General features: G+C 50.0%; 1 non-coding gene across 1 annotated transcript; it reads right to left on the bottom strand.

The window, feature by feature from the left end:
* Positions 1-5,653: 5,653 nt before the first annotated feature.
* Positions 5,654-5,776, bottom strand: LOC128582884 (small nucleolar RNA SNORA19). The gene has a single exon (XR_008379305.1). It is a non-coding gene; the product is annotated as a small nucleolar RNA SNORA19 (small nucleolar RNA).
* Between the last annotated feature and the right edge of the window lie 4,890 nt (positions 5,777-10,666).

Raw genomic sequence — 10,666 nt, 5'->3', positions numbered from 1 at the left:
TGGTCCTCCACGGCTCTCCTGCTTCTCCGTGGCACCAAATGCAACCCCTGGGGATTCTCTGCGAGCTGGCGGGCTTGGTTCTTTTGGTTCCCAACCAGAGGCCTTAGATGTTGGCTCCCTTGGTGTGCTGCCCACTATGGACACATCACAGCCTGAACGTCTTGTTTCTCACTCTTTTCAGCTCTGGCGTGATTTCTTAGTGAATAACGAAGCTGTTTATCTTAACCGGAACATTTTAAACCTGCAACTTACTTAAGGTTCCCAGGTGATGGATAAGGCATTAAAAGCTACATCTTGATACTGATGAAGGCCCCAAATCTTCATTTCATAGTTGTAGCGTGCAGTGCAACATTGATGGGAATACTTCCTCCTTATGTTTTAAGGAACATGTCTGTGTCTTTCTCTCTTCCTTCTCTTACCCCGGTCACGTAATGTAGGAAGTTCTGACTTTATGTTATGATATGTAAGCATTGTTAACTTTACACCCTAGTATTTAAGTTATCAGATAGTAGAAGGAGGAACGTCACTCACCGACTTTCCTTGTCTTCTGGAGAAGAGGTCAGTGCATTTCAGGTGTGCTCAGGATGGTTGTGTCATGGGAGGCAGAATTATGACCGTTGGAGCCTTTGTCTGGAGGTGACGTGTGGTCTAGGGAGGGACGTGTGCCAATAGGACAAGGGTTGGTTAATTTCACGTATCAACTTGACTGGGATGTGGGGCATCCAGGGGCTTGGTCAAACTTTACGCCAATGGTTGTTTTGATGGCATTAGTAATTAAGCTGGTAGATCAAGTAAAGTAGATGGCCCTTGCTAATGTGAGTGGGCCTCATCCAATCAGTTGAGGGCCTGAGAAGAGCAAAAAGGCTGACCCTCCCCCCATTAAGAGAGGAGCCTTCCTGCCTGGGTGGCCTTCACGTTGGGACATCAGCTTTTTCCTGCATCTGTACTTGGACTGAAACCTCAGCTCCTCCTTGGTCTTGAGCTGCCAGCTTGTAAGAAGAGCTCAGCTCTCCTGCTTCTCGGACATTCGGACTGAGACTGGAGCTGATCCACTGCCCCGATGGGGCCCCAGCTCACCAGTGCAGCCTTCAGGACTTGTGACCTCAGACTGAGACTGGAGCTGAACCACTGCCCGGCTGGGGCCCTAGCTCACCAGCGCAGCCTGCAGAGCTAGGACTTGTGACCTTTGCAGTGGTGTGGGCCCGTTCCTTATTATAATTCCCTTTCTGTGTGTCCCTGTATCCACAGATCCCAACACACCACTGCCTGTGAGCTCTGTGGCGGTGGGGGCTGCCATCTCGTGCACCACATTATCATGAGCTGTGCTTCGTTTGCCTGGAGGTGAGTTATTTTATTTGGAACAAAGCTGTCTGGAATACCATGATGGTAGGTCAGGCATTGTAAAGCCACGGAAGATTGTTTTGGCCAAAACACTGCCTACGGGGAAGGCAAACCCACACCCAGAGTGAGTGCCCACCAGGAAGCACAAACACTGCCCCTTACATGATGAACATGGTCTGGTGTGATGAGCCCACCGCCAGGCAGTTGCTGATCACTCCGAGGAAAGGGGTGTACTGGGACTCAGTTGGTTTCTGCTGCTGGCAGATTGGGCACTAAGCAGTGGCCATTGCCAGGTTGGCCCTAGTGAGTCCAGGTGGCTGGGTCCATGCATAACCCCCGTCCTGCCACCATGGCCACTTAGATCAAGAGCCCATTAGGCAATGATGAGTGGATGAAAGGGCTGACTAGTATCCACAGAACACAGTACCGTCCTCCACCTCATAAAAATCCTCCTCTGCTGAGGTCACCCTTTGGTGGCCATTCATGTAGGACTCAAATATGGTCCTGTTTGTTCCCATTCACAGAGGTATGTCACGTACCATTTTTCCACATTTCCTTAACCAATTTCCTAACCATGTTCCTTCTAAGACCTTAACCACTCAGCCCAATAGTGGGCTGCAGCCCTTGAACTTGTCCACACCCTTGAACCTATCCACACCCTTGAACCTGTCCACACCCTTGAACCTGTCCACACCCTTGAACCTGTCTACACTTACATGTTTAGCTCTATTTCCTTCTAAGCCAAAAGAACACCAGTCCCAATGCTTGCAGTTCTGTCCAGGGGAAGGATTTCGTCTCACCTCTGTGTGTGACGATGTCTCAGAAAGGGGCTGCAGTGCTGCAGCTGTCCCCTGTCAGGTGGCACTGTGTTCTCTGAAGAGCCTCCTGTAAACTAGGCCTGAATCTTCTCTTTTTCTGTCACTTGATCCTGGGGAAACTCCCCCAAGGCAACAGGTGCAGGCTAGAAGATAAAAGGCCATTTGTCATGAGTGAGGACCGTGGCTCTCTGGGACACTTCTTCACGTAATGTATCAGTGCCTTCGGAACCTGCCTGGCCGGGTCCCATGAGTCCCACTTCCGTGTGGTGATGGAGTATTTTCATGTACACTCAACTTCATGCCTTGGCGACTGTATTCCATTGAAAAAGAACCAAGATTCACTTGTGTTTACCTGCATATGGCGGATGGGTAGGGGACATTTGATATGATGTTAAAGATGGGCACTCAGGAGATGTCACTTCCTAAGTGGGTGGTGTCAGGGGCTAGGAAGACTCATAAGAACGTAGAGGGCAATACAAGTGCGTTCTCCCACTGTGGGAGCATCACCACAGAACACCAGGGGGCCTTCTGCATGTGGGAATTTGGATTATTTCAAAGCCCAAAGTAAAAGTTATTGTCTCTAGACTCTTTGTTGGCTGTTGGAATCAGATCAGTCATTTCCCTCCTGGGCTCTCTGCAGCAGTCCCTCTCTGCGCACACCTACTGTGCTCTGTCATTTGACTTTCCCTTTAGTCAGTCTGGTGGCCCACAAACACTGTATTAGGGGGACCTGCTTTAAAACTGGGCTGACCTGAGTTTGAAGTCAGAGGCCGTCGCATGCTGGCTTCATGACTTGGGCATCCCTGAGTGTCTCTGAGCTTTCTGAGCCATTCCTCACTTAGCATTCATACGGTATCTCTAATATTGACACAATAGTCACATCTGCCTCCTGGAGTAGACTATAAGTTTGGACAGACAGGAGATGGGTCTTTGTTATTCATTCCTAGATCTCCAACATGTAGCACAGTGCCTGGCATAGAGTAAGTAAATATTTGGCAGATGAGTGAACACATTAGCCTGTGAGGTGGTTGTAAGCAACAGCGCAGGTGACTGGCACGTGGCTGGCTTTTGCTATGTGGCTGCCATTGTTACTCAGCTGAACATGGTTACTGCTTCAACTTGGGAGAGTTTTTGGAGGCTAGACGCTAAGTTTTGTTCATTGTGTTCTCAGCTAGACCTTTCTCCGTGGTAAGTGCTTCAAGCCATCGAATACAATTTCACGATCATTGTAGCTGAAAACAAACCTCAGGCAGAAAAGAAAACAGATGAGCTCTCTTCCTTTCCAGAGCTTACGGCCATCTGTGTCTAAATTGTAATATTGTAAACCCCACAGCCATTTAACATGTATATTTTATTGTAAAGGTAGACAGCTTACATTTATTGAGCACTTAGTATATGATAAGCCTTGTTCTTGTTTCACTTTATTTGTAACTTATTTTATTTTATACTTAAAACAACCATGTGAGGAAGTTGCTATTACTACTCTTGATAAATAGACAGGAAAGCAAATCCCAGTGACATCCTGTGATTTTCTTGAGGTCACACAGCTGGGAAGGGCAGAGCTGAGCTGAAAGCACAGGTGATGTGACAGCAAGTGTGGACAAGAGGGCTCAGCCCTTTTGCTGCACCAGCACCTGTGGCGAGTTGGACCATCACTGGGATAAGTCTTCAGTCAGTGTCTGTCCCGGAGTATTTGCAGGCTGGATCCTTAGAACTGCAGTATTTAAAAAGCACTGTACTTGGGTGGTGGGCAGTGCAACAGGAAAACCCAGGCTTTTGACATGTTTGTCTTTACCCATCATTTCCCTATGACCTTGGGCAAGTCACTTCTTTTAGTTTCGGTTGTCTTATTTTGATAGTGAGCCCAATATTATCTCCCTAATTGGGTGGTGGCAAAGATTCTTGAACATCTTAGTGATGACAGTTTCTGGCCCAGGCAGGAATCAGCAGAAATTCATTACTCCCCAGCAGGCTTCCATCCCGAGGAGGCAGTTTGGGCTGGTTCTGCTCCAGATGTCCAGATACCCTGGACTCTACCCCTCCCTCTTTACAGAGCTCAGTCTCACTTTCTGAGGGCTTTACAAGATGATAAAAATGGAGGAACATTACCCACATGCTCTGCCTTAGGGCACCTTGCCCTGTCTGACTTGAGGAGGGCACGATGTGATATCCGGGTCACTCAGCTGTCGTGTGTGGCCAGGGCGGGACCCAAGTGGCCTCAGCTCCGGGAAAAGCAGCAGTGACTTCTCCTCGCTGGCAGTCTGCTTGCTGCCTCTTCTGGTTTCTCTAGGAAAGCCAGTCTCAGGAGCTGTCTGCATATATGAGTCAACCAAAGCACGGGTTAGATTCTCAATCAGTCGCCTCAGGGTGAGGCAGAGGCACCTGGGTTTTCATGGGCAGATGGTTTGAGCATCAGCCTTTGAGAAATGCTGCTCTGGGTACAGGTGGAGTGACCAACTGGCCCCTGTGTGCCCAGGAGCCAGGCAAACCTATATCCAGAGTGAGTGTCTGCCCAGGTAAGGACAAAGCTCTGTCCCTTCCATAATGACAGGGGTCTGGTACCATCAACCTACCAGGTAGTTGCTTATCACCCTCAGGAATGGAGCCATATTGGAGGCTCACTTTCCCAGCTTAGCAGTGAAAATCTGTGTCCTTGGAATCTGTCTGTCCTGGCAAACTGGGATGGATGATCATCCTAAATATACATAAAATTCAGGCTGTCAGAGGCTGTTAGGGACCATCTGCCTGGGTGTGGGGACTCCGGGTCCTGAGTTCCTGTGCCACCTTGCCTGGATTTCTTAAAATCACCTGTAACCAAATTCCCTAATGCCATGTTCAACCCGCCATGGGAGATACAGCCTGGTTGACTGCTGGACTCTGCAGCCACACGCCTATTGGGAGGCAGCTGTGGGCAGCTCTGTCCTCCCCCGTCACCCTCCTTTGCCTACCAGGCTTCACGCAGGATCCCCCAGCACTGCACCTGCCCATGATAGAGCACATTGCTGTCCTCAGGGCCTTCCTCCAGGCTCTGCTGCCCCCAGCCATTCAGTCTGCATTGTCTCATGTGCCGGCAGGACAGCCTGACCCTTCCTGCAAAGAGTGGGAGAGAAGCTTCCATGGGAGCCCTGGTTTTCCAACTGGAGGCATTGCTGAGCCTGTAGCATCTCCATTCATTTGAGGAGTCACTGCTCTGAATTAGAATAATTCATTACTCATTAAAGCAGTTTGAAATAAGGCACAGTGTGTACTAAAAGGTGCTATATAAAACCAAATTAAATATATTTTAGTATGAGTGCACTCAGACAGTTGTTCCCAAGAAAACCTGATAATTAGGACTCTAACTCGGTACGAGGGTGTAATCTAGCCCAGAAAAGATGCTTATTATAGCCACGTTGTTCTTGCAGGCATTTATGAAAAGGTTTCAACTGCATAGGAATATTTTAGGAGTGTACAAGTCGGCTCTAAAAAATCAGTTTATTTTATTTTATTTTTTTTCTTGTCTGAAAGAGACTGGCAGCATCACTACTTACAGTTACACTGCTAATTAACCTTCAACTATTTGTATAGCACATAAGAAATAAAAAAATCAGTTTAGATTGAAGGTTGGCATTCAGCATCTCAACCTCTGCCTCAGAGTAAATCATTTCACAGAGTCTGTTTTTTCTTTCCCTTTTCTCTCTCTTTCCCTCTCTCTTGTAAAGTCAATTTCCTTTTTATAATTTTAAGAAAAAAGAAAAAAGGCATTCCTGTTTTTAGGACTCCCTTAATTAGAAAATAGCTTCATTTTGTGGAGTTGTTGTATTAGCCAGCTCGGGCTTCCATAACAAAATCCATTGACAAGTGGCTTCAGCAAAAGATATTTTTTCAGGGTTCTGGAGGCTAAAAGTCCAAGATTGAGGCTGCAGGAAGGCTGATGAGGGCTCCCCTGTGGCCGGCAGATGGCTGCTTCTTGCTGTGTCCTCCCTGGACAGGGGGAGGAAAGAGAGAGAAAGAGAGAGACACTCTTCTTTATTAGGGCAGAAAACCCCCTTCTGACTTCATCTAACCCCAATTAACTCCCAAAGGCTCCACCCCCAAACACCATAACATTGAGGTCAAGGCTTCAACATATGAGTTTTGGGGAGCAAAAATATTTGGTCCATATTTTAAAAACGTATTTTTCTTTACTAAGTCCTAATTTAGTTGGAGCTAGTGATGGCATACCCAAAGTAATTTGCCATATAGATACATAAAAACCCAGAGCAAAAAATAGTCACTTAAAATGCCCCATGGCCTTTTTCACACCAGCCCTGAGGCGCGGACTAAGGCTGCCCAGGTGAGCACTGTCCCTGTGAGCCATGGCAGGTGGCACACTAGGTATACCCTAAATGTGGCTGCAAGGACTGGCCCTACAAAAGGGGAGTTTGTCCTGGAGCTGTGGACAGAGACCAGGGTGACTGTGCCCAAGTGGGGTCCTCCCCTACCTTGCTGTGGAAGCCCCTCCCCTGTCTGGAGCTGTGGGCAGAGACCAGGGTGACTGTGCCCGAGTGGGGTCCTCCCCTACCTTGCTGTGGAAGCCCCTCCCCTGTCTGGAGCTGTGGGCAGAGACCAGGGTGACTGTGCCCGAGTGGGGTCCTCCCCTACCTTGCTGTGGAAGCCCCTCCCCTGTCTGGAGCTGTGGGCAGAGACCAGGGTGACTGTGCCCGAGTGGGGTCCTCCCCTACCTTGCTGTGGAAGCCCCTCCCCTGTCTGGAGCTGTGGGCAGAGACCAGGGTGACTGTGCCCGAGTGGGGTCCTCCCCTACCTTGCCGTGGAAGCCCCTCCCCTGTCTGGAGCTGTGGGCAGAGACCAGGGTGACTGTGCCCGAGTGGGGTCCTCCCCTACCTTGCTGTGGAAGCCCCTCCCCTGTCTGGAGCTGTGGGCAGAGACCAGGGTGACTGTGCCCGAGTGGGGTCCTCCCCTACCTTGCTGTGGAAGCCCCTCCCCTGTCTGGAGCTGTGGGCAGAGACCAGGGTGACTGTGCCCAAGTGGGGTCCTCCCCTACCTTGCTGTGGAAGCCCCTCCCCTGTCTGGAGCTGTGGGCAGAGACCAGGGTGACTGTGCCCGAGTGGGGTCCTCCCCTACCTTGCTGTGGAAGCCCCTCCCCTGTCTGGAGCTGTGGGCAGAGACCAGGGTGACTGTGCCCAAGTGGGGTCCTCTCCTGCCTTGCTGTGGAAGCCCCTCCCCTGCCAATTCGCTTCCTTCTTCTCTGGCCCAGTTACCTCCATGATGAGCAGGAAACATGGGCCCCAAATAAAAGGAAAACAGCAGAACCTACTTAGGGAATTTCTGAAAACGCCCCACAAAGATGTAAACCTTCCTCCACAGAGCTTTTCACTCCATGGGGCCTCTGACTGTGAAGGATTTCCATACGTATGTGAGTGATTTAATCTGATTAGTCAGGGAACTGTGGTCCCCAGAGGCTGTGCATTCCAAATAGCCTTGATGTGGACCTGCTGGCACCCTGCCCCTGGTGCCAGGCTGTGACACCAAACTCCTCCCAGTGAGCACCTCCAGTCCAGTCTCAGTTTCCCTCCAGGGTTCTCCCCTTCCTCTCCAGCCCGTAACAGGGGCCTGGTTCGCTGACCGCTGTAGAACTAGAGGACCAGCTTTGTGAGTCCAAGCACTGAAGACACGGTGGGTCGGGAACAACAGCCACCCCGTCCTGTGGCATGCCGAGCACCGCCGGGCTCTGGTGCTCTAATATGCCTGGCAGGTGGCTCGCAGTGTAGTAAGAATGAAAGAAAAGCCAACTGGGATTCCAGGAGAACATGGTCGGCAGCAGATTCTGTATGAGGTCTGACAATAAAGTTTGCGAACTCATCCTAGAAATAGCGCTGTACACTCCTCTGCGGAGTATCAGTGTGGTCAGCTTCAAAGTCCTCTCACTGGGAGGCCATGCACTGGGCCAGGGCCGAGTCCACCCTTCAAAGCCATCTTGGAGCTCTTTTTCTGGGATGGCCATCAGAGCTGCCATTGTGCAAGGCCTGATGATTAAGTTCCTGGACTTGTCCCCGTGTGTGTACATCGGCCACATTGTGCATCAGCGTCTCACAGCGACGTTCCTGCCCATGAGGTGGTGTCCTGCGGAGTGGTGTTCATTATTGTTGCGTATCTTTGTGTGTTGTACAATGAAAGCTCTGGTGGCTATTCCAGAAAACGAGCTCCAAAAGTGCTCTGCAGGGCAGACTAGGTTCCGGCATTGGTGTATGCCTTCCCAAGGGGAGTGCTTCAAAGGTGACCATAGTGATATTCAGCAGTGAGGTATGCAGTGCTTTCTTATGGCAAGTTCTTGAACTTAATTGTCAGACCTGCATGTGCACAGGTGCAAGGGAGGCATTGAGGATGTGGGGAAGGGCACAGCTCCTCCTTAGTGAGCTAAGCAGTTGTCACTGCGGGGCACACAGGGGTTCAGCCGAGGTGTGTGGCTCCTCCAGCCGGTGTCTGCCTACACCTTTCAGGCCCAGCATGGAAGCTGAACATGGTCTGTCCTGGTGCTGGGATGAGCCCAGGGTGTGACTGGTGTTTCTCTGTCCTCACTCTGCTGGCTGATTCATCCATTTTTTCACACAGGTGTGAAGACAACATGGAAGAAACCAAGATGAACTCAGTCTTGTCCACAGATAAGCAGCAAATGAAAACCCACGTGGGAAGTCTGTGGTCTCAGGAAGCCCAAGATCACGGTGAGAAAGCGCTACCTGGGACAAGTCGAAGCTTGGAGCTCTCAGGTCCCGTTAGACTGGCCTGGGAACCCAAGGTGTCCACCCTGCGGGAGGTGCAATGCCAAGTCCAGGTGTGATTACCTGGTTGGGTGGGTTTTCTGAGAGGTACCTGGGTACCTGGTAAGAGATGACGTCCTGTGGGAATCCAGGGTTCTCCCTGAAATGGGAGGAAAGCACAGAGGCGTCTCCATCCATCTCTCGGGCCCTTTCATGGGAAAACACACTATTCTGAATAAAACAGACATGTTTGGTCCTCAGCTGCCATTTATTATATTTGAAAGTAGTCTTCCTATTCTAGACCTATGTCCCTCTGGTAGATGAGGAAATTCAGAGGTTGGTCATTGTAGGAATCTATCTTTTAAATTCATTGACTACAGTAACTTGCCATGAACTCGGTACCCAGATTTCAGGCATGGATCTGGCTGAAAGTTGCTCTACAGTGTGCTATGAGTTATTTTAATTCAAAGGTACTCAGTATTTGTGACTTTAAATCAGACAGACCCACAAGTGTATTTTAACATAGTTTTCATTTTTTTCCTTGTGTGTGTTTAGTAACAACAGTCCCCTTAAGCTGTAGTGGCAGATAGCCAGAGGAAAGAGAGGTGTTAATGAGACTCGGTGTAAATGCAAGGGCGCAGGACTGACAGTTTTCCGTAGTGCAGTTGGCACCGGATTGAAAAGACAGGGTGGCACGAAGCTGACCGGTCACCTTAGATAATGATGAAAGAGCAGTGATGGGGGACATTCGAGGACCACTGGCAAACTGTGCAGGGGCAGGGCGGCAGGGCGGCAGGGAGAGCCCCGTGTTGGCAGAGATACGCCCATGGCTCTTGGCAGTATGGGTCCTAGAGTAAGGCAGCCTCAGCGATGTTGATCCCAGGGTTTACAGGGAGCACACCCTGATGGCGCTGGGTTCAAGTCGGGGGGCTTGGCAGGAGGAAAGTTCCGGGTAGCTCAGGCACCTGGGAGCGCCTGGGAGGAGCTTTGCCCTCACGTGACGGGGTGGTTGCTATTTTTACAAAGGTGACGTGTTTCCGCCTTTTAGTTCTGGGCAGCGGTGGCAGCTTCTGAACATTGAGGTGCTGGTGTTCTGTTGCTAGTTTACTCATATCCCTTCCTGGCCTTCCCCTCTTCTGCCCATTTCTCTGTTCTGCTCCACTCCTTTCAGAAAGCAGACACCTCCATCCTGCCACTTTTGGGAAATCAGTGAATAAGCTGGATCTGCAAGGAGGTTGAGTCATCTGGTCGATGGACACGTTGGCGATCCCCTTTATTTTTGGTGGTCTCTGTTATTCCAGTACCGAATGAACAAATGCCATTTTCCCCATAGTGCCAGAGGCGCATTCCTCCTGGTGCTGTGGACCACCAGGAAGGGGCCTGGGGGACATGCAGTGCAGTGGGATAAATTTATACCCCATGGCTGCAAAATTAAGTGTTTCCTCCTGATGTCTTGGGGTATAGGCAGCCAGAGTCAAGAGACATGGGGAGGTTTCTGTATCATCAATAGATTCGCCAGACTTTTGTCCAAGGGAATCCATGGAGACAAAGACAGGCCCCCCCCCGAGGAGCACAGAAACTCGCATGCGTTGAAGAGAGGATGCAAAAATTGAAATTTCTGTATTTACCAATAGATTTTTAGCATTCGGGGGTGAGAGCAAAAGGAAAAATTCTATTACTGCTACCAGGTAACATAAAGTCACCTTTCAGATTTCCCTGCAGCGCAAAACAAAAAACAATAGGACTTGGGCAGTGTGTGGCAGAAACAGC

The sequence above is a fragment of the Nycticebus coucang genome, chromosome 3 (assembly GCF_027406575.1).
Source record: "Nycticebus coucang isolate mNycCou1 chromosome 3, mNycCou1.pri, whole genome shotgun sequence".
In the NCBI taxonomy this organism is placed as follows: Eukaryota; Metazoa; Chordata; class Mammalia; order Primates; family Lorisidae; genus Nycticebus; species Nycticebus coucang.
Note: the sequence above shows the minus strand (reverse complement) of the source record. Positions and strands in the feature narration are given on the sequence as shown.